We start from the raw sequence: 25,506 nt of genomic DNA on the forward strand, positions 1-25,506 counted from the left end.
GTGGAGTACTCAAAACAGCGCAACAAGGCACACAGGTCTCGCATGGAGGCCCAGTTAAATTAAATAGCGGAATAGAAAATATGATCCAAAAAAAGTGTATGTATATCACACGTACACAACCACACTGGGCCCCAATTACTATTGTTTGTACCCCTAAAAGGCTAGATGAGGAGTAGGGGGAGTATGGAACAGGCAGCACCCTCAAACCTTCAGAAGTATGAGATGAACCCCAACAACTTGGAAAGGTGGATCTCTCTCACACGTACCAACACAGACTATCCCCCAATTTAACTGATCCCCAAAGGTTTTTGATTAAATAGCGGAATAGAAAATATGATCCAAAAAAAGTGTATGTATATCACACGTACACAACCACACTAGGCCCCAATTACTATTGTTTGTACCCCTAAAAGGCTAGGAGTAGGGGGAGTATGGAACAGGCAGCACCCTCAAACCTTCAGAAGTATGAGATGAACCCCAACAACTTGGAAAGGTGGATCTCTCTCACACGTACCAACACAGACTATCCCCCAATTTAACTGATCCCCAAAGGTTTTTGATTAAATAGCGGAATAGAAAATATGATCCAAAAAAAGTGTATGTATATCACACGTACACAACCACACTAGGCCCCAATTACTATTGTTTGTACCCCTAAAAGGCTAGATGAGGAGTAGGGGGGGTATGGAACAGGCAGCACCCTCAAATCTTCAGAAGTATGAGATGAACCCCAAAAACTTGGAAAGGTGGATCTCTCTCACACGTACCAACACAGACTATCCCCCAATTTAACTGATCCCCAAAGGTTTTTGATTAAATAGCGGAATAGAAAATATGATCCAAAAAAAGTGTATGTATATCACACGTACACAACCACACTAGGCCCCAATTACTATTGTTTGTACCCCTAAAAGGCTAGATGAGGAGTAGGGGGGGTATGGAACAGGCAGCACCCTCAAACCTTCAGAAGTATGAGATGAACCCCAACAACTTGGAAAGGTGGATCTCTCTCACACGTACCAACACAGACTATCCCCCAATTTAACTGATCCCCAAAGGTTTTTGATTAAATAGCGGAATAGAAAATATGATCCAAAAAAAGTGTATGTATATCACACGTACACAACCACACTAGGCCCCAATTACTATTGTTTGTACCCCTAAAAGGCTAGATGAGGAGTAGGGGGGGTATGGAACAGGCAGCACCCTCAAATCTTCAGAAGTATGAGATGAACCCCAAAAACTTGGAAAGGTGGATCTCTCTCACACGTACCAACACAGACTATCCCCCAATTTAACTGATCCCCAAAGGTTTTTGATTAAATAGCGGAATAGAAAATATGATCCAAAAAAAGTGTATGTATATCACACGTACACAACCACACTAGGCCCCAATTACTATTGTTTGTACCCCTAAAAGGCTAGGAGTAGGGGGAGTATGGAACAGGCAGCACCCTCAAACCTTCAGAAGTATGAGATGAACCCCAACAACTTGGAAAGGTGGATCTCTCTCACACGTACCAACACAGACTATCCCCCAATTTAACTGATCCCCAAAGGTTTTTGATTAAATAGCGGAATAGAAAATATGATCCAAAAAAAGTGTATGTATATCACACGTACACAACCACACTAGGCCCCAATTACTATTGTTTGTACCCCTAAAAGGCTAGATGAGGAGTAGGGGGGGTATGGAACAGGCAGCACCCTCAAATCTTCAGAAGTATGAGATGAACCCCAAAAACTTGGAAAGGTGGATCTCTCTCACACGTACCAACACAGACTATCCCCCAATTTAACTGATCCCCAAAGGTTTTTGATTAAATAGCGGAATAGAAAATATGATCCAAAAAAAGTGTATGTATATCACACGTACACAACCACACTAGGCCCCAATTACTATTGTTTGTACCCCTAAAAGGCTAGATGAGGAGTAGGGGGGGTATGGAACAGGCAGCACCCTCAAACCTTCAGAAGTATGAGATGAACCCCAACAACTTGGAAAGGTGGATCTCTCTCACACGTACCAACACAGACTATCCCCCAATTTAACTGATCCCCAAAGGTTTTTGATTAAATAGCGGAATAGAAAATATGATCCAAAAAAAGTGTATGTATATCACACGTACACAACCACACTAGGCCCCAATTACTATTGTTTGTACCCCTAAAAGGCTAGATGAGGAGTAGGGGGGGTATGGAACAGGCAGCACCCTCAAATCTTCAGAAGTATGAGATGAACCCCAAAAACTTGGAAAGGTGGATCTCTCTCACACGTACCAACACAGACTATCCCCCAATTTAACTGATCCCCAAAGGTTTTTGATTAAATAGCGGAATAGAAAATATGATCCAAAAAAAGTGTATGTATATCACACGTACACAACCACACTAGGCCCCAATTACTATTGTTTGTACCCCTAAAAGGCTAGATGAGGAGTAGGGGGGGTATGGAACAGGCAGCACCCTCAAATCTTCAGAAGTATGAGATGAACCCCAAAAACTTGGAAAGGTGGATCTCTCTCACACGTACCAACACAGACTATCCCCCAATTTAACTGATCCCCAAAGGTTTTTGATTAAATAGCGGAATAGAAAATATGATCCAAAAAAAGTGTATGTATATCACACGTACACAACCACACTAGGCCCCAATTACTATTGTTTGTACCCCTAAAAGGCTAGATGAGGAGTAGGGGGGGTATGGAACAGGCAGCACCCTCAAACCTTCAGAAGTATGAGATGAACCCCAACAACTTGGAAAGGTGGATCTCTCTCACACGTACCAACACAGACTATCCCCCAATTTAACTGATCCCCAAAGGTTTTTGATTAAATAGCGGAATAGAAAATATGATCCAAAAAAAGTGTATGTATATCACACGTACACAACCACACTAGGCCCCAATTACTATTGTTTGTACCCCTAAAAGGCTAGATGAGGAGTAGGGGGGGTATGGAACAGGCAGCACCCTCAAACCTTCAGAAGTATGAGATGAACCCCAACAACTTGGAAAGGTGGATCTCTCTCACACGTACCAACACAGACTATCCCCCAATTTAACTGATCCCCAAAGGTTTTTGATTAAATAGCGGAATAGAAAATATGATCCAAAAAAAGTGTATGTATATCACACGTACACAACCACACTAGGCCCCAATTACTATTGTTTGTACCCCTAAAAGGCTAGATGAGGAGTAGGGGGGGTATGGAACAGGCAGCACCCTCAAACCTTCAGAAGTATGAGATGAACCCCAACAACTTGGAAAGGTGGATCTCTCTCACACGTACCAACACAGACTATCCCCCAATTTAACTGATCCCCAAAGGTTTTTGATTAAATAGCGGAATAGAAAATATGATCCAAAAAAAGTGTATGTATATCACACGTACACAACCACACTAGGCCCCAATTACTATTGTTTGTACCCCTAAAAGGCTAGATGAGGAGTAGGGGGGGTATGGAACAGGCAGCACCCTCAAATCTTCAGAAGTATGAGATGAACCCCAAAAACTTGGAAAGGTGGATCTCTCTCACACGTACCAACACAGACTATCCCCCAATTTAACTGATCCCCAAAGGTTTTTGATTAAATAGCGGAATAGAAAATATGATCCAAAAAAAGTGTATGTATATCACACGTACACAACCACACTAGGCCCCAATTACTATTGTTTGTACCCCTAAAAGGCTAGATGAGGAGTAGGGGGGGTATGGAACAGGCAGCACCCTCAAACCTTCAGAAGTATGAGATGAACCCCAACAACTTGGAAAGGTGGATCTCTCTCACACGTACCAACACAGACTATCCCCCAATTTAACTGATCCCCAAAGGTTTTTGATTAAATAGCGGAATAGAAAATATGATCCAAAAAAAGTGTATGTATATCACACGTACACAACCACACTAGGCCCCAATTACTATTGTTTGTACCCCTAAAAGGCTAGATGAGGAGTAGGGGGGGTATGGAACAGGCAGCACCCTCAAACCTTCAGAAGTATGAGATGAACCCCAACAACTTGGAAAGGTGGATCTCTCTCACACGTACCAACACAGACTATCCCCCAATTTAACTGATCCCCAAAGGTTTTTGATTAAATAGCGGAATAGAAAATATGATCCAAAAAAAGTGTATGTATATCACACGTACACAACCACACTGGGCCCCAATTACTATTGTTTGTACCCCTAAAAGGCTAGATGAGGAGTAGGGGGAGTATGGAACAGGCAGCACCCTCAAACCTTCAGAAGTATGAGATGAACCCCAACAACTTGGAAAGGTGGATCTCTCTCACACGTACCAACACAGACTATCCCCCAATTTAACTGATCCCCAAAGGTTTTTGATTAAATAGCGGAATAGAAAATATGATCCAAAAAAAGTGTATGTATATCACACGTACACAACCACACTGGGCCCCAATTACTATTGTTTGTACCCCTAAAAGGCTAGATGAGGAGTAGGGGGAGTATGGAACAGGCAGCACCCTCAAACCTTCAGAAGTATGAGATGAACCCCAACAACTTGGAAAGGTGGATCTCTCTCACACGTACCAACACAGACTATCCCCCAATTTAACTGATCCCCAAAGGTTTTTGATTAAATAGCGGAATAGAAAATATGATCCAAAAAAAGTGTATGTATATCACACGTACACAACCACACTAGGCCCCAATTACTATTGTTTGTACCCCTAAAAGGCTAGATGAGGAGTAGGGGGGGTATGGAACAGGCAGCACCCTCAAACCTTCAGAAGTATGAGATGAACCCCAACAACTTGGAAAGGTGGATCTCTCTCACACGTACCAACACAGACTATCCCCCAATTTAACTGATCCCCAAAGGTTTTTGATTAAATAGCGGAATAGAAAATATGATCCAAAAAAAGTGTATGTATATCACACGTACACAACCACACTAGGCCCCAATTACTATTGTTTGTACCCCTAAAAGGCTAGGAGTAGGGGGAGTATGGAACAGGCAGCACCCTCAAACCTTCAGAAGTATGAGATGAACCCCAACAACTTGGAAAGGTGGATCTCTCTCACACGTACCAACACAGACTATCCCCCAATTTAACTGATCCCCAAAGGTTTTTGATTAAATAGCGGAATAGAAAATATGATCCAAAAAAAGTGTATGTATATCACACGTACACAACCACACTAGGCCCCAATTACTATTGTTTGTACCCCTAAAAGGCTAGATGAGGAGTAGGGGGAGTATGGAACAGGCAGCACCCTCAAATCTTCAGAAGTATGAGATTGTGTTCACTGTACCCCACAAAGATTGAGTTCACTGCACCCCACAATGATTGTGTTCACTGCACCCCACAAAGATTGTGTTCACTGCACCTCACAAAGATTGTGTTCACTGTACCCCCCAAAGATTGTGTTCACTGCACCCCACAAAGATTCTGTTCACTGTACCCCACAAAGATTGTGTTCACTGCACCCTAAAAGGATGTTGTTCACTGCACCCCACAAAGATTGTGTTCACTGCACCCTAAAAGGATGTGTTTCACTGCACCCCAAAAAGATTGTGTTCACTGTACCCCCCCAAAGATTGTGTTCACTGCACCCCACAAAGATTGTGTTCACTGCACCCCAAAAAGATTGTGTTCACTGTACCCCCCAAAGATTGTGTTCACTGCACCCCAAAAAGATTGTGTTCACTGTACCCCCCAAAGATTGTGTTCACTGCACCCCACAAAGATTCTGTTCACTGTACCCCACAAAGATTGTGTTCACTGCACCCCAAAAAGATTGTGTTCACTGTACCCCCCCAAAGATTGTGTTCACTGCACCCCACAAAGATTCTGTTCACTGCACCCCACAAAGGATTTTGTTCACTGCACCCCAAAAAGATTGTGTTCACTGCACCCCAAAAAGGATTTTGATCACTGCACCCCAAAAAGGATGTTGTTCACTGCACCCCAAAAATGATTTTGTTCACTCCACCCCAAAAAGATTGTGTTCACTGCACCCCACAAAGATTGTGTTCACTGCACCCCAAAAAGATTGTGTTCACTGTACCCCCCAAAGATTGTGTTCACTGCACCCCACAAAGATTCTGTTCACTGTACCCCACAAAGATTGTGTTCACTGCACCCCAAAAAGATTGTGTTCACTGCACCCCAAAAAGGATGTTGTTCACTGCACCCCAAAAAGGATGTTGTTCACTCCACCCCAAAAAGATTGTGTTCACTGCACCCCACAAAGATTGTGTTCACTGCACCCCAAAAAGATTGTGTTCACTGCACCCCAAAAATGATTTTGTTCACTGCACCCCAAAAAGGATTTTGTTCACTGCACCCCAAAAAGGATGTTGTTCACTCCACCCCAAAAAGATTGTGTTCACTGCACCCCAAAAAGATTGTGTTCACTGCACCCCACAAAGGATTTTGTTCACTGCACCCCAAAAAGATTGTGTTCACTGCACCCCAAAAAGGATGTTGTTCACTGCACCCCAAAAAGGATTTTGTTCACTGCACCCCAAAAAGATTGTGTTCACTGCACCCCACAAAGGATTTTGTTCACTGCACCCCACAAAGATTGTGTTCACTGCACACCAAAAAGGATTGTGTTCACTGCACCCCAAAAAGATTTTGTTCACTGCACCCCAAAAAGATTGTGTTCACTGCAGCCCAAAAAGATTGTGTTCACTGCAGCCCAAAAAGATTGTGTTCACTGCAGCCCAAAAAGATTGTGTTCACTGCAGCTCACACACAGAAAAATGGATGTGGATCACTGACACCTGCCTATCTCCAATCCCACACCACACAGCAATATCGATTGTAGTTTGTAGAACACAGTTTCCCTAAAATTCAGCAGACTCTGTCCCTAACAGGATTGAGAAGAGATCGTAGATCAGGATTGAGTGCAGATTCACCCCACCCCCCACACAGCAATATCGATTGTAGTTTGTAGAAGACACTGACCCTATAATTCAGCAGACTCTATCCCTAAAATGCCTACAACTCGCCCTGCCTAAACACTCCGACCTGTCCCTCAATTCTATCCGGACACAAATGTTTTTTTCCTGCCTATCTTTCCCTAATCAGCAGCCAGCACATTGATGTGTGCTCTGTCCCTTAGCTAAGCAGCAGAATGACGCTGCTGCGGCGGCTGCCTCGAACTTATAAAGACTTGGTCACATGCTTCAGACGGCCAATCACAGCTACTAAGACATTTGCAGGCATGGCTGGGATGGCTTAAGGCACACCAGTTAAACGATTGTTGATTGGCTGTTGAAAGCCCGCCATGAAAAGAGCGCCAAAGCATGCAAAACCCGGAAATAAAACGACCGAACACGGATTTTTACCCGAACATACAGTAAAGTGTCCGTGTCCGTGTTCGGGTAAAAAAAATCCAATTATTCGGTACGAACACGAATAATACAGTCCGTGTTCGCTCAACACTACTCAGGACCTAAGCCAAGGGGAGAGAGGAAGCTCATAACAAGATTGTCCTAGGCATAAACCCAGGAGAACTGAGCTAAAAATGTCAAAAACATTTATTACCTTCCCAGCTCTCAGCGTCAGGTCCAGAATCAAGGTGATTGGCTGGGTTAACACGGATTGAAGCATCTTCAGTAACATCTCTAGCAGTCTGTGCTTAGAAACACGGAGTAAATTCCTTATGGCATACCATACAGGAATTGACCATGTGGTAACAGGGTGCTGCAATGATTTCCAAATGGTCAACAGTTGGTGTACAACATAGATAAGATATGTCACCAGCACACCAACAAACCTGTTGTAAAGTGCAAAGCTCTTTATTCTTAAAAAGTAATATTTTGGAACCATGCAAGGACCTTTCCTGAGGCACATGATAAACAAACAACAGACATGTGCTTAAAAAACACTCACTATGGAGAAAAAGCTTACCAAATCCTGACAGTCCCAAATGTGAGAATCCAGTCTCTCATTTGCATGGCATTTCTTTAGGGCAATAAAATACTTTACGGGAAAGGGAATACAACCTATTATACCTCATATACATTAAACATAGGCACAACATTGCAATATTTGCAGACCATGTTAGTTAGGTTAGGTTAGGTAGATGTGCATGGAACCTAAATTTGCAAGTCAATCTAAACTGAATCTAAATGTTTGCAAACAAAACAAGGCCTCATAGTAAGTATGTCAAAGGTATTGAATTCCTGGTTTTCTGTGATCGTTGACCCAAACTATTTGGGCAGTGTCAGACTGAAATATCACTCACCTGACTCTATATCTGGATTACAAACTAGCGGCAAACGCTGATGATTTACTCTTCTATATTTCCCAACCACACATCTCCATTCCCAATCTGAACAAATCCTTTCAATGAAAATACATATCCAATCTCAAGATAAACCACAGCAAATCTGAAGCGATGAATCTAACTCTCTTTAAAGAAGCTGAACAACTAACGATAGATAACTGCCCATACGCATGGGAAACAAAAACTTTAAAATATCTTGGCATTAAACTAACACCAAAAATAGAACACCTATTTGAACAAATGCTAAAGAGGATAGAAAAAGACCTAAAAAGCTGAAACATCAAACAGTTCTCTTGGTTTGGAAGAGCTGCCATTCTGAAAATGGCAATTCTTCCAAAACTATATATTTCTTCCGAATTCCCAACGAAAATTCATTTGGGCAAACAAACAATTGTATATCCAGCTCAAAACACTTACTTTACCCAAAGCAAAAGGAGGAATGGGTCTACCCGACTTTAAAAAATATTACTATGAAACACACTAATTATAGATTGGCACTGCCACTCTAAAAACAAATATTGAGAAAATCTAGAAAGATCATAGACACATTTACACGTTTAATACCTCCCTTGGACAGACCCTTCAAACTACCAAACAACAATTAAAAAACACCTATTGATAAACACAACGTTAAACGTGTTCCACAAAGTTGCCACCCCACACAAACTTTCTACCGCTCCAGTACCCCTCTTGGCAATAGCAAATAACCCTGATTTTCCCCTGGTATTCACAATGAGGCCTCATGTTGATGATGACATACCCTTACTAGCACATCATTGCTTACACAGAGGGAATCTGAAGTCTTTTGCAACCATAAAAACTGAATACAATAAACCCCCTTTAAATTACTGGCTGCATCTGTAACTTCACAACTTCCTCCAAAACAACACACAAAAAGCCTTAGCCTCTCACTAATTTTGAACGCATACTGCATGTTATAACTAAACCCCTTTGCGCAAGGTGACCTCAATGACATACAACTGGCTCTCACAACCAAGCACTGACTCCTCAGACAAATACAAGAAAATCTGGGAAGAGGAACTTAAGATACAAATCTACAGAAGAACAATAGGAGAAAGCGTGTGTTTTCACCCACAAATGCTCTCTGAGCATTCACATTTAAGAGATATCTTTAAAAATGGGTACCCAGTGGTACATTACCCCAGTCAAATTTAAAAATTGATCTCTTCATGAGTCAGATACTTGATGGAGATGCCATTCAGGCAGATGGACTTTTCTACATATTTGGTGGACATGCCCTTCAATCTTGCACTACTGTAAACAATTTAAAAAATGGATATTACACATCACCAATACAAAACTCAAACTTGACTCCACCTGCTGCCTCTTACACATGAATTCCTTCTACAGAAAATATAAAAACTCATTGACCAGACATCTCCTAAATGCAGCCAAGGCATTAATACCAATACACTGGAAATCTAGACAAGTCCCAAACATCAAAGACTGGTTACTAAAAGTCAGCTCAATCTGTGAAATGGAAGAAACCCTTGCAATAAAAAAAAAAATCCACACCCCACTTCCATAAAATGTGGAGATCTTGGTATCTTTTTTTTACCCTCCCTGAGGACTGCAAGAAACTCACTGACATTTGATCTGGTGGGCCTTACTCACACTGCCTTAAACTAATAGATAACCCGGTGTGATCACTTAATTTCTAAGGGTTCACTACTTTAGGAAGAATATTTCCCATTTCAAGATTCAAAGTTCATAACCCCTCTTAACCAATAAAAGGCCTTTATAGCCCTAACTTGAACTTGACGTATATTGTCTTGTTACTGCACCTACTGTAATATAACATGTTACTTGTACTAATTATATTTATCACTAGTACTATATACATAGTATTTTCAATGTTGCTATACCCAAATAATTTAATATATGATCATGCTTCTTTTCCCAGTCCCAAAATTGTAATGTAAATGTCTATATTCATGATGTATTTTTCACTCTATACTATGTTCAATTTGAATCTTTTTCAGTAAATCTTTATTGTGAAAAATAAATAAATATTTTTTTTTTCTAATTGCGTTTTCCTGCTTCCTTGTAATGTCATCCTTGAATTCCTGAACCTCTTCTTTTCCTTCACACTTCTGTTATTTTTGAGTAAGCAGTGCAGTTAGTTGTGGTCATGGGCTCTACACATTACAAATCCCATAGTTCATAATACATAACCTATCCCGGGGGCAAGCAAGAAAAGGTGGTTACCTTCCTACATGGAACCATAAAGAACGAAAGTAGCCACCTTCTAAGAAAAAGTCAGATCACATCAACAGAGAATAGAATTTGGAGACGTTGGAGTCTGCAAGCAGTAGAAGATACTTTGCTGAGTTAAGAATATATATTTTAAAATATTTTTCTTTTTTTAAACTAGATTTTAGTGTCACTTTAATGACAGCTTGATAGAAATTGACCAGCAATGAGCTACTGGCTAATTTCTTTTTTTTTCCACAAATAATTTTATTCATCATAAAAGAAGTGGTACAATTCAAACAGGAAGTATGTAACATCTTACAGGAAGCAAGCAAACAGGAAAACAGAAAGACCATGACAAATATAGGTTCGGTAACAAATAACTGCCTACTGCATCATGGGGCACGAGAAACATGTACAACATTCTGAGACATAAAACATTATTGTAGGTACAATATTGCTATGTTGAGTCTAATGATGTACCAGAAAATGAAAGAAAAACTTTGAGACAGGATGCAATAGTCCATTAAAGTAAGATAAACTTGTCCCCAGGGCTAGGACTTTCTAGAGGAACCTTATGGAGGTCATATGCTGGGGTACTAATAACAGGGTGGATTTAATGAAAAAGAGAGGGGAGAGCAGAGAAAGAAAGCAAGAGGAAGAAGAAAAGAAGAGAGGAAAGGAGAGAGAAAGGGAAAAAAAAAGAGGTGGAGAGGGGAGAGTTGGGGTTGGGGGGGGCAAGGCGATCTTTCTACTCTCTCCTTCATGCCAGTCTGGAAAGAACAACCATCCTTGTATGTCGCACTGAGGTAGGATGCAAATCCAGCGCATCAAAGAACATAAGATAGATTCAAGCACTCTTAGTGGTTTTGAAGTGGGAACAGCATGACCAAATGGCAGAACATTTTTCAAGTCTTTCTTGAGAGATGTGAATCAGTTCTTCTATTTCTTCCATTTTGTAAAGCCTGGTGAACCATGCTCTAAACCAGGGGTCTTCAAACTATGGCCCTCCAGTTGTTCGGGAACAACAATTCCCATCATGCCTAGTCATGTCTGTGAATGTCAGAGTTTTACAATGCCTCTTGGGATGTGTAGTTCCACAACAGCTGGAGGACTGTAGTTTGAGTAGTTACACATGTTGGGTATGCTGTGTGAGAATTTATGTAGGCAGGGTGGAGTCCAGTACCATCTGGTTGCTATTTTATAGAAATTTTCTTGTATTGCTACATTCAAGGACCCTTTATGAGTGTACTCATGGATAGTACTCCAGTCTTCATCAGTAAAAGTTTTTGTAATTCCCTTTCCCAGGAAGACCATGATGGATTCAGGGTGGGAGAAGACTCCCCTAGAAGCAGAGCGTATATGTGGGAGACTAAAAGTCTTTGCGGGGTTTTCCGCGTGCAAAGGGTCTAGTAGGCGGTAAGCTGTCTTGTCCATGTGTTGGAGGATGAATGAGCTAATGAAAAATTTCTGATTTATCTATACACCCAAAAGGGGAAAGATAGTGTACGTGAAATGGATGCTAGCTACTCATAGGTGAGGGGAGTACGCCTCGAAAAAAAATGGTGCGCTAGCACTTTCTCAAAAGGCCACTCATGTCTTAAAAAAGTACTTGCCTCCCCAGGGGAGAAATCCAGGTTCCCCCTGAGTGTATTTAGGGGGCCTGGTGTGGAGGAAAGTTTTGAAGTCTTAGTTGCCCACCTTACTGGCTAATTTCTAACTCCCAATCAAAGCAGGGCCTATGATCATTTGATGAAAAAGCATGTGTCAAGTGTTTTATTTTTTTAAACTGGAATGAATCAGATTTCTGTGCTGCTGCTGTATGTAAACCAAGCTAATTGTAAAGAAAAAAAAATAACTTCCAATGCCAAATATGTGCTGCCAGTGTATGTTGTGACTATGACTGTCCATGAGAATTGTATCAATAACACCATGCACAGATATAGGTCATCTTCCAAAGCATGTTATTTTAGGGATTTGTGCATTGAAAATGATGCCTTGATAGCCACATGAAAATACCCTCTTCTATAGACTTTAATAGGATTGGCCACTAATTTTAGGTTTGCCAAACAAAACAGAATTCGTTGAAAAATCTTGGTGAATCAACTCTACAGTAACTCCAAAAGAAGAAAATGAACCGCTCTCTGCAATAAATGCCTCATATCCATTTATTCATCAAAGATACCAATCCATTCCAGATGTAAATACCCCAACACATTGTATTTGGCAAGGAGCTTAATCATAGGGAGAATCTTGGTGATGGTGAATCAAACCCAGCCAAAATTATTTATCCCTAGAGCCTACTTTATATTTCCATTGATGTCAGTGGGATTGGTGTTTGAAGTCTACAAACTTCTAAAAAGCTTGTCCAAATCAAATTGATAGAGCTTTTCAGCAGTTCGCTGATCTCTATTTAAAATACAATAAATAAAATTTGCTTTTTTTGTTGATGGTAAAAGTCAGTTGTCTGTAGATTCATAAAAATATGTTACGTTGGGTATAACTTTTATTTTTGAGATGATAATGTTATAACAAGAATCCGCCTGCTGTTTAGCAATTTTGGAGTTAAAAGGATTCCCTTGTTCTTTTTTTATAGAGGCTTCTAGCTGCGGATCTTTTTCCAAGTATTTGCAGCATGATGTTCCAGCAACAGAACAAATTTGTATGGTAACAACATGTAAGTACTGTGAAAAGACATTTTTTGAGTGCTTGCTGCTAACAAGACATCAGAGTTGGCTCAGACTTCCTGGAGGTCATGCTTATAACTACAGTAAGATGTTAGATAATTGCAAAAAAAAATAAAAAATGCGAAGATTGGAGAACAATTTTATATTTATGCATTTATGTATTTATTACATTTTGTTAAATGCATGATATCTAAACTAATACACAGAATTTTACTATAAGCAAGGCTGCTACATCTTTTTTTATGAAATGCTGATAAATTTTGTTTCAAATATGTGTCTTGGTTATTTATTTTTTAATAGGAAGAAAAAAAAATACTATATGCTAGAATTTAACATAATGATCTGTGGTATGTTCTGTTCTTTTAGTTTAAAAGAACCTCTTCTTTTAGCCTTTTGTAAACACCCTGAAGTCTGCCATCCTGTTTGGATGAACATGCTACTCTGACTACATTTGTATATGCATTGCAAGTATATTGAAATCTAAAACGTATTTTTATTTTGGATAGTGTATGCAATAGTGAAAACCCCTGTCCAGTTTTTGTTTTCCAGTTGTGAGATATCCCTTCACTTACTGTCTTGTAGACATGACAAGTATTAAATTGAAACCTCTTAAAAATGAGAAAAAAGTTACTTTTTAGACAAAAGGAATAAAAATATAAAAATGTTCACTTAAAGGAGAAGCTCTGGGTTGTTAGAAAAATAAACAGATATACTTACCTCCATGTTGGAGAATTGGTCTGATGCTGCAGCTGTTGGTTACTGGCTCTAAGACTGAAAACAAAGCGATCACATGCCCTCTAATCTCTCAATTCTCAGTCAGTGGTGAGCAGAGAGCAATGACCGTAAGTCAATGCTCTCTGCTCCACCCCTTCAGCGCATACTGGAGCTTCAGGCATTAAAGTGGATAGGAGAGGCTGGCTCTGGCTCTTAGGCATACTGAGCCAACTGCCAATTAGGCATCTGGGTAGACCCCAACAATATGGTCGGAATCCTTCCAGAGCCTGGTGTGGCTCTATGACATCAGCTGACAGCAGACATTAGTGAGCTGTCAGCTGATTTTGGGGCACAGGAGAGCAAGTGCATTCCTGTAACTCACGGGAGAAGTATGGCCAAAACAGCTTTGACCATACTTCTCTTTTAAAAAAATGCTAACACCGACCCTGGAATCCAATCACTTACACCTTTTTTCCACATCACTAATTTTGTACCTGCTGTCTCTTTATACTTCCACAGTATAAAGCTGTCTTGTGTGTTATGCCTCCTTTTTTCGCATCTGGGTCTCCTGTCTACTTACACTTTTGCTTCCTACAGATGCCCTGTACTTTGAATTTCCTTTGTATCTTTTGCTTTTCTGTATCTTTAGTTCCTGAACCAAATGTGGTGGATTTACTAAGGGCAAATAGACTATTAACTTTGCAAGGGGATTTTTACTTTGCAAGGGGATTTTCACTCTACAAGAGAATTTTCGTGAAGCTTCACTGACCTCCATCATCCAATCATATCTAAGCAAAAATACTGTTTTTCTTTTCTTATTTTCCTTGCACACGATTGGATATTCTTTGCAATGTGAATTTTCACCCCATCAACTAAGCTAAGGGAAAATTATACTTGCCGTTAATAAATCAACCCCAATGGCTCCTTGCATTGCTTTTGTACTATTGCATATTTCTAGCGTATCCCTTCATCCTATATATGTACCTGCTAACTTATCCTGCTAAATATCTGATCCTGGCACCATTGCTCCCCCAAGTGGTTTGCCATATAATAGGTTCTTAATACATTCAAGCACTTGTTACATAGTTACATAGTTAATCTGGCCAAAAAAAGACTCAAGTCCGTGAAGTTCAACCAATAAAAGGAAAATAAATTATTACATATACGTATCTATATATACAGTACTATATATACACACACATATACATAGATACACACACACACACACACATGTATTGTCATATATATACAATTCCATACCCACAGTTGATCCAGAGGAAGGCAAAAAAAAAAAAAAAAAAAACAATAAAACATGATCCAATTTGCTCCGGCAGGGAAAAAAAATACTTCTTGATCCCTGAGATGCAGTCGGATATACATTAGTGAACATAATGGGTTTTATGAAAATAAATAAAAAAAATAGATGATTGTTGGGCACATCTCTGGTTGTCTTTAGAGTATGGCAGTCACTGGCAGTTTCTTTAACACTGATAGTCAAATGTGGGTAATCTCCCCAACATTCGCAGTATTTCTAACATTAACAGTGTTTGTATTATCCCCAGGACAGGATATCTAATGTTTGTGGCTTTTAATACATGGGCAAGCACTAACAGTCTCTGTAACATCAATAATTGTTTTAGTTATTTCAGCAAGCTCTAGAAGTCTTTCTGTTATCTAGTAGTAAATTAAAATATAGCTGCTCTTTTTTTTTTTTTTTCAACTTATTTTTATTGAATTTTTTCAAAACAATACAAGACAAAACAAGTAGCGTACAAGCTACCACCTTCGTACTCATAGCAGGGGTACAAACACCAATGTAAATAAATGAAATAAAATAATAGAGATGGTACAGAGATATCAACGGTCATAACACTTGCAACAGTAATAGAGCATTGTGTAAGTCATTAGCAGTGAATGGGTATACGTTCAACTTAAGTAAAAGGAGCTAGGTAGAGACAGCATGAGATAGCAACAATATTCTGGATCAATTAGACAATGCATAAACAGTATACAGGGTTCCTCGCCTTTCTGAACACCATAAAAATTTTTACACCTTTGTCATACACGTTGTATTAGAGCCCATGAGGCCATACCTCTAGAGCATTCACAGTAGCCTCCAATATACTAGGCAAAGCTTAGCGTAGCTCCTCGCCCCTGAGCACCCCTAACGGGAACTAAACTGTGCCCAGGTGCGAGGAGTGTAATTGGGTGGTCGCTCCTATCCTCTCAAAGTACTGTAGAAAACAAGTCAAGGTAGGTATTTATAGTAAACCAGAACTTGGTGACAAATGGTCCATCCAGTCACACCACGGTTTCCAACGAGCTGCAACAGCAGCCCTAGTATGATTCTTGAGGAACAGTGAGCTTTCAAATGTGTGATGAGTATTGACAAGGTCAACGACTCCCTTAAAATTTGGCGGTTCAGGTTGTTTCCAAGCGCGTGTTACAGATAGTCTGGCTGCTAGAAGAATGTGAGTCGTAACGTTTCTGTAGGGGGTAGGAATCTGCTCAATCTCTAGATTCAGCAGTGCAAGACCAGGTTTGATTGTAAGTCGACAGTGTAAGATTTCTTCCAATAAATCAAAGACCTGGGCCCAGTAACGGGCAAGTTTCGGACAGCTCCATAAGACATGAAAAAGTGTACCGTCGTGTCCACACATACGCCAACATTTACCGTCGTTTTGGGGGTCGAACTTGCAAATCCTGGAAGGTGTGAGATACCACCTGAGTGAAAACTTTATGTGTAACTCCCACAGTTTGACACAACTGGTAGCCAAATAGATGGAGCGGATAGCCCTGCTCCATTGCTTGTCAGTAAATTCTTGACCAATATCCCTTTCCCATTGAACGTGGGGAACGGACTTGGAGAAGAAAGTCTTACCCTGGAGAAGATTGTAAAAGACCGTTATTCCTTTCTGGTTAGATTGCCCTGAATCTGACAGGAACTGCCAAGCCTGGGAAGGAACAGTCACGGGCCCGGAGTGCACGGAATCAAGGAAGTGTGACACCCGAAGATGTGTGAATACAGCGGATCTGGGAAGGTCGAATTTCGCTTGTAGTGTGCTAAACGGAATCAGTTTGGGGCCTTCATATAAGTCCCCAAGATGGGTAACGCCTTTAATTAGCCAAGCAGAAACGTCAATGTGGGGTATAAGCGAGTGTAATGTCGACAGCGGAATATTGAGTGGGGTACATTTAGAAGCTGAATTATCTTGTGTTACCAGGGTTCTCCACGCCCTAGCTGCAGCAGTCATGAACGGAGGGAGAAAGGAGGGCAATTTGGTGCCTAGTGTAGTCGCCAGCAACCAATCAGATAGTTTCTGTCTGGTGCAGTATGTGGCCTCCATCGCACTCCACAATGTATTAGGGGATTCCCTGAACCAATCTTGCAGTGGAGCCAATACTGATGCCAAATAATAGTCAGAGATGTCCACGTATCCCGCCCCCCCCGCCATCCGATGTTTAATCAGTTTAGCATGAGCATATCTAGGTTTTTTGTTCTGCCATATGTATTTGGAGATTAGAGACTGAAGGGAGCTAAGATAAGACTTTGGGAGGGGGATCGGAAGGGCACGAAAAAGGTACAGTAGTTGGGGAAAATACATCATTTTAAACGCGGCTAAACGACCCATCCAGGAGAATTCAAAGGAAGCCACATGCTTGAGATTGTCCTGCAATTTAGTGCGAGCCAATAGGAAATTGTGGTGAAACAACTTTTTTGTAGATGCAGTCAGTTGCACGCCAAGATAAGAAATGCTTTGATCTGTCCACGCATACGGGAATTGGTGTTGTAATAAGTTACGCATTGTGGCATTGATGCCAATACCCAGTATGTTGGACTTGGACTCATTGACTTTGTAAAAGGAGACTTTACCAAACCACTGAAGAATCCTTTGAATTTCCGGGAGGGACGTAGCTGGTTCAGATACCATAAGGATCACATCATCCGCGAAAAGACTGATTTTATGATGTTGATCACCCATATGTATACCAGATATTTTGGGATTAGAGCGGATGTGTGTGGCTAAAGTTTCCATAATCATGTTAAATATTAGGGGGGAGAGTGGACATCCCTGCCGAGTGCCATTAGTGATAGTAAACGAAGTAGAAATTGCTTCCGTTGTACGGACTACAGCTGAGGGCGTGGAGTATAATGCCATAATGGCATCGTGAATAAATCCGCGAAAACCGAATTTTTGAAGGACGGCCGATAGGAACCCCCAGTGGACCCTATCGAACGCCTTCTCCGCATCCAAAGAAAGGAGCAGAGAAGGCGTCCCACTGAGGCCCACATGGTGAATAGCGTTAATCACACGTCTTGTTGCGTCCGACGTTTGCCGTCCTTTAGTGAAACCAGACTGATCTTTATGTATAATTTGGGGAAGAAGGTCCACTAATCTGGCGGCTATAACTTTGGCATAAATCTTCACATCTATATTTAATAGGGAAATGGGTCTAAAATTTTGAGGCTGATCAGGTTCCTTCCCAGGCTTAGGTAGAGTTACAATCAATGCACTCAACATTTCCTTCGGGAAGGATGAGGAGGAGGCAGCAGAATTGAACACAGTTCGTAATAGGGGGGTCAAAGTGTCACAGAATTTCTTATAATAGTCCGCCGAATATCCGTCCGGTCCAGGTGATTTCATGTTGGGAAGTGAAGCTATAGCAGTCTTGATTTCCAAGTCGGAAAAGGGTCTGTTTAAAGAGTCAATATATTGGGGTGTCAGGGAAGGGAGTTCAATTTGTGCGAGAAAGTCGTCAATATCCGCAGGGGTCGGTTGAAAGGTCAAGGGGTCTGCTTTAAGGTTATAAAGGGATTCGTAGTAAGAACTGAAAGCATTGGCTATAAGTGTAGGTTTAAGCAATTTCTCTTTTGTCTTGGGATGAGTCATGCAAGGGATTTTGGATTTGATCCGCTGACCGTTAATTCGAAGGGCCATAGCCTTGGTGGCTTTATCGCTAGTAGCGTAAGTGTTGGCTTGCCATTTCTTGAGGGAGAAACTGTATTTCTCCAGCAAGAAAGTCCGAAGTTCTTGTCTAGTCGCAAAAATATGAGCTTGGAGGACTGGGGAAGGGTCTGTCTTATTTTGTGCCTCCAGGGACGCTAGTTTGTTGGTAAGAGTATCCATATGCTGCGTTCTCCTTTTCCGTTCCCTAGCGCCCAACTGTAAGAACAAACCACGTATCACAGCTTTGTGAGCGTTCCACACTGTCACCGGGTCAATATCCGGTAAAGCATTTTCCGTAATAAAACATTCTAGTTGTTTCTGGATCTCCGCCACGTAGCCCTGGTTGTTTAAAAGGTAGCTAGGCAGCTTCCACACGAATGTGGGCAACTTAGGATCACCTAAGGCAATCGAGATGCGCAAGGGGGAGTGATCCGACCAGGTGGCAGTGTGTAGCTCGATAGATGATATATGATCCAAAAGATGTTTGTCAGTAATACACAGGTCAATACGCGAGTAGGTGCCGTGACGAGGGGAAAGGTAAGAGTAATCCCTCTCCCCTGCATGACAACACCTCCACGCGTCATACATGTCAGATTCCCACAAAAACTTAGACAGGGAAGAATTGTGCTTCTTAGGAGAGGCAGATGTATCTATAGCACTGTCAGGAGCCAAATTAAAGTCACCGCACATAAGTAAATATCCCCATTGGAGGGATTTAGCTTTGTCCACAATCGATCGGATAAAGGCCATCTGATGAGTATTAGGCGCATAGATATTAACCAGCGTGAGGTTGCGATTGTCGATAATGCACCGGAGGATGATGTAACGACCTTTTGGGTCAGTAATAGCGTCATGCAGTTGGTATGACAAGGACTGGTTGATGGCTATCATAACCCCTTTACGCTTTTTCTTGCCTGACGCCAGATAAATGTGGGGAAAGTGGGTATGAGAGCATTTGGGGGTTGCGGATTGGGAAAAATGCGTTTCCTGCACACATATTATGTCACTCTGAAAGGAGAGAGCCGATTTCCATAATGAGGACCTTTTTGCTGGGTGGTTGAGGCCTCTGGCGTTCAGAGAAAGAACATTGAGAGACATGCCTAGAAGAAGAGAGTGATTGAAGGAAGGGGTATGACAAAGGAGATGAAAACAGTACCTGAAGTCCCAATGGCAGGTGGCTTATATCTGAGCTTGCTCTACTAGGTAGGATTCCAGGTGCAAAAGGGTGTCCAGAAAGGCAGGAGAGTTCAGCTGCTGTCGCTAGTTCCGAGATTCACTGCCGAAGACTTGAGAAGGCACTAAATGTAAAGTATTCCAAAAATAAAAGTAAACAATAAAAAGAACAACAATTATGAAATATTCCTCTTGGTGGGCAACCAACCGAGGTTGCTCAAACTAGGCTAGTTGAGTGATTGAATCAACAATGTGCTCTGAGAGGCAGTAGGGGTATCCTGTGAAAAGGCCTACTGACCAAGAGATAGGGGACTTCCACTGGTGTGGAGAAACCAGTTACTGTAACACAATAAAGAAAGAACTGTAGCCCGGCCGGGCTAGTGGGTGAGGAGTTAAGGAAGCACAGCATGTCATGGATGATGATTTTGGCATCCATGTCCCTGATGAGCTCTTGAGCGGGCTGAGGAAGCATGTTGGGAGCCATCATGAAGGTTCCTCGGGGGATCCGGAATGATACCCCAGGAATGGAGGAGGCGCATCCCTCCCTCTATGGTGGATATGGTGTGCGGGATCCCATTGTGAGTGACAAGTAAAGTCGCCGGATGGCGCCACTTATACATAATCTTATGATTGAAGAGAGCCTTTGTGAGGGTTTTCAGTTGCCTCCGTTGTTGCAGTGTATGCTGAGACAAATCGGCGTAGAGTTGCACTTCTGCATACGGATCAGGAAGCGTTCCCAGCTGCCTGGAGACTTTAAGGATTTTTTCCTTGGCAGGATAAAAGTGCATGCGTAAAAGCACATCTCTGGGCACAGAATCTTCTAGGTGGCGGGGTTTAGGGATTCTGTGTATCCTGTCAATAGTCAATTCAATGGGAGCCAGCTCTGGGACCAGGGTGGTGAAAAGGGTGGATGCGTGTTGGAGAAGATCGTTCGGCTGCACTGATTCAGGTATGCCGCGCAGCTTGATGTTGTTGCGGCGCGAACGATCTTCTAAATCCGCTATCTTGGATTTAATCCAATCCGTGTCCTCCCTCTGCTCCTGATAAGCATCAACAAGGTCATTCACAGTTTCAGCACACTCCTGCATACCATGCTCAATGTGTGACACCCTGCTGCCCATGTGCCTCATTTCACCTGCAAATCTGTCCATTATGCTGGTAAGATTAGCCATAAGAGAAGATTGGAAAGTCATTAGCATATTCTTCATTGTAGTGTCCAGCACAGGCTGGCCAGTAGTGGGGAACGCAGCAATAGAAGATTGAAGTGCAGACATAGTATGCATAGAGGCAAAGGAGGTACTCACAGCAATCCCGGAAGGGTTAATAGGGTCCATGCGCATCCGGGACTTCGCTGGGCTACCAGTCACCGGCGTAGCAGGCGATGAATCCGGCATGGGGGGTAGCGATGTGGAGTCCTCAGGCGATGTCGCTGGAGCCGCATCAGGGAGATCTGTGTAGGCCGCAGGACTCCCGCCGTCATGGCGCGCCGCGGCGCCATCTTGGATCCTCTCAGGGGGAAGCTGCTGGGGAAAGAAGAAGGCCGTGAGCTTTTTCGGGCCACGCTCATCCTTCCTTTTGCGGTTAATCATCATCCCGATGTGGTCCGCCAGAGAGTCCGGTATGTGCCGAGTATCAGGAGCCGCTGTGCTTCGGGTATGCTGGGGAAAGATTCGGCCGGGTACAGAGAGCTCTCAGCTCAAGCGTCCATTCAGCACGCGCGCAAGCCACGCCCCCCATAGCTGCTCTTTTTAACTTCCATACCGTTTGTATTGAAGAGCAAGTGTAAGGAAAACATACAACCAGTCACGGAGACGGTTACATAATGTTGAACATAAGGTGGTGGTATAATCATCAGATATAACATGACACAATCAGGTAGCACATAAAAGACAATGGAGCTAAATTTCACATAAAAGAACATATTATACAATAGGTATGGGAACAACATAAGTATATAGCATGCACGGAATTCTTGAAAAAGCTATAAAACCTGGTATGGTTTGAGAATAACAATTATTTAGATAGTTACATATATAACTTGTGCTTGTGCCCCCCACCTAAGCAAAGAGCAATAAAAAAAAAAAAAAAAAAAAAAAAAACACATAACCAGCACAGTGTTAAACACGGGGTGATGGAGAGAGACATTTTTCACTCTTTAGGAGGCTAAAACAGCCCCCAGTGAAACTAAGATCTCTCTTCATTCACCAGTGTCACCATAACAACACAAAGAAACAAAGGAGGGGGCTAAGGGAAGGGGGGGTGAGGTAGGGACAGAAGGATAAAAAAAAAAAAGGGGGGACTGGTTAGGAGAAGGGAGAGGGGGAAAACAGGTAACTCCAACCTAGAGTGTTTGTCAGACTGTGGGCTCATTTGTCGCTGACCAAAATAAGGCACAAGATTGGTGTGCCACAAAATTAGTGTCTGTTTATGTGGCAAGTGCAAGATTCAGAAAATACACCAAACAAATAAGAGGCCATGACATTGTGTCCAGCATGCCCATATATTATTGTAGATATCCATATGATTCTGTGAAATGGCTGGCAATCAACTCCTTCATCTCTGTCACCCTATTTAGCCTGAGGAATCAGTTTTTCAGAGAAGGTGACCAGGGTCTCTTTTCAAAGCACCTGAGTACACATATGAACAGTGGCAATCATATGCATGACAAGAGACTTGTGATAAGAATGTCCAATCATAGTGGAGTGGTGAAGCAATTATTGGAAGGAGGAGAAGTCCACAGTATATCAGTATATGTATATATACACTAGTCACAATCTTATGCACCTGTGACCAAAATGGTTTGGGCATTGCCCCCAGAGGTGGAGCATCATACCAATGTCTTGTCCACAGCACCAGCAAGAGTCAATAACCTGAGGGAAAATCTTGTGCAAAAAGATGGAAGTCCTTTACAAGTGTGTATGCACTTTGAAATTATGTTCTTGGACTGAGACATTCAGCGAGCAACTGCTCTTTTTTTTGTAACACAATTAACTAGTCTTTTAGTCAAGATTGTAGCGGTGGGACAGGTCAGAAGTATAAGTGGGTTGCACAAAGGGTTTTTGGTAGGGTAGCAGGGGCACATTGCTAGTGAGTGGATTAAGTATGGGACCACAGAATCTTTAAAACTCCAGTCATTTATTCATTTCGTTTTTTGAGGTGAGGAAGAGTTACAATTTCTTTTAGATTTTTTTCAAACTTTTACTTCTATCTGAGCCCTCATTAGATTTATCCATCTGTTTGAGCATGCTGACTGCAGGCATACGGTTCTTGGCTCCTCACAAGATACTAGTACTCTGGGCCATTGTAAAAGGGATGCACATGCCCCTGTGAGCGCACGCTGTTCCGTCTATTCCACACTACCCTATGTCCCTTCTGACACAAATTTGTTTTATGTATTTTCTCCTTTGCTTTTTTGATTGATTATGTCTCAATACCCACCACTTCCCCTGAGGAAAGACTATAAGTTCGAAACATGTCGGGTTTCATCAAATCAATTCACAAGGACTGAGCCTGGTCCACAGTATTGGCAGTCTTTTGGATATATCTGGATGTTCTGAGGGGTATCTAAGCATTATTCTACCATGATGTTTATACACAGTATGTATTATGTTTTGATGCAATGTTATTTTATCTGTTGTTTTCAAAATAGAAATGTATTTTTAAGGCCCCGTTTGCACTGGGGCGACGCTACTTCCCGGGGCGACCTCACAGGTCGTGGCGCGCAGCTCGCACCACGACCTCGGAGTGGCCGGCATGGACTTCATAACATTGGAGTCAATGCAGGTCGCTCCAGGTCGCCCCAAAGAAGCTCCGGACCCTTTTTCTAAGTCGGAGCGACTTGTGTCGCTCCTATTAGAACAGGTCCACAGCTTCTCTATGCCAGGCGACCTATGGCGACCTATCAGGCGACCAGGTCGCCTGACAGGTCGCCCCAGTGTGAACGGGGGCTAAGGACCCAGTATCATATGTGGTACTGCCTCCACAGTCCACACTGCACAAGGGTTTGTTGCACAATGTGCACTTATTTTTGATATATTTTCTATATCTAAATGAGTTTATGTTTGGAGCAGCCAAACATACTTGTAAGCTGCAATTTCGAAAGCCAACTTTTAAACACAGTGAGGATTTTTAATTGTATAAGTAGTCATCCCATAGGAGCAGAGAGGGATTATGGTAGAACAGGGCACTGGGCAAGGTATTAGCTCTGCCCTTCCCCATCCCTTAGATTGACATTGGTAAAGATTGCCCAATTTGCATTGTCTGTACTGGCATTGCCCATCCTATCAAACACAAACTGCCTGTAAGTGTATCCTCCCTCAAGTAACAGACAGGTACTGATGTTGAAGCTAAGCCCACTGGACATCCCCAGGGCCTTCTGCCTATGTTGTTTTGTGGATTATTGAGCTGAAGATTGCCAAGTCCAAGGAATATGCGATCATTCCATATGACCTCACAATATACCCCTTTTCCAGTGAAATAATGCAACAATAATCCCTTATGGCAAGGTCTGACGCACAGATTTCATATCAGATTCCTACCCACTTTATTGTAAAAACTGGAGCTTTTTTTTTCTCCTGTAAAATGTTGCAAAATCCATTACATACAGTTCAGGACAGCTTTGAAAAAAAAGTAAACTGAAGCTGTTTTAAAGATAAAAAATAGTTATAATCTTTATCATATTCTTTATATTACGCTTTGCAGACAGATACACACTCGGCTAGGACCCAGGGAAAGTACGACGTCAGGTATGCAGGCTCCGCCCCCTATACGCGTTATGTCAGAGCTAACCAATAGCCTTCGACTTAGACCCCTACTGAAGAAGTCGAAGGCTATTGGTTATTGGAATTGATTTTAATACACCATTAATATCAACTGTTATAGTATTGATTTTGCTTTTCTGTCGCAGCACTTTTATAGTTTAATGTGCACCTATAGGTGACTGTATATTACACTATATGTGGTGCTGGTTATTCTAGTTTTTCTCCTGAGAAATTGCATTTCAAGGGCCCTTCACATCTACCTGTTCAGTTGTGGTGCATTACCAAATGTATGGCAATGTGTGGAATTTTGTGCATTGATGTACCTTTTATTGAGACATCCCATTTATTAGAACGAACTCCCAATATACTGCACCTGTACAAAAACCAGACAAACTTTTTTTTTTTTGGTATCCTGCATTACTGGTCTATTGCCACCTACTTCACAATGTGATGTGGGGTCATTCATAATGAATAGCACTTCCGCACATGGATTCTGGTTGATCAAAGTGGTTTTTCTATGTTATACTGTACACCTCTGTGGATATTTTTATACTTTTGTAACTATACCTTTGCAGTGAAATAGACTATACATTGGCATTATGTATGAAGTCAGTATTTTTTCTTGTTACCCTTGTTGTTAGTTTTTTTAGCTCCAATCCTCAAAATAAAATAAAAAAATAAAAAAATTATTTTTAGCACCAACGTTTACTGAGCAGAAAAAGAGCGTAAATTTTGAAA

Source organism: Pelophylax lessonae (genome assembly GCF_965119305.1).
Source record: "Pelophylax lessonae genome assembly, chromosome: 5".
Taxonomy (NCBI): domain Eukaryota; kingdom Metazoa; phylum Chordata; class Amphibia; order Anura; family Ranidae; genus Pelophylax; species Pelophylax lessonae.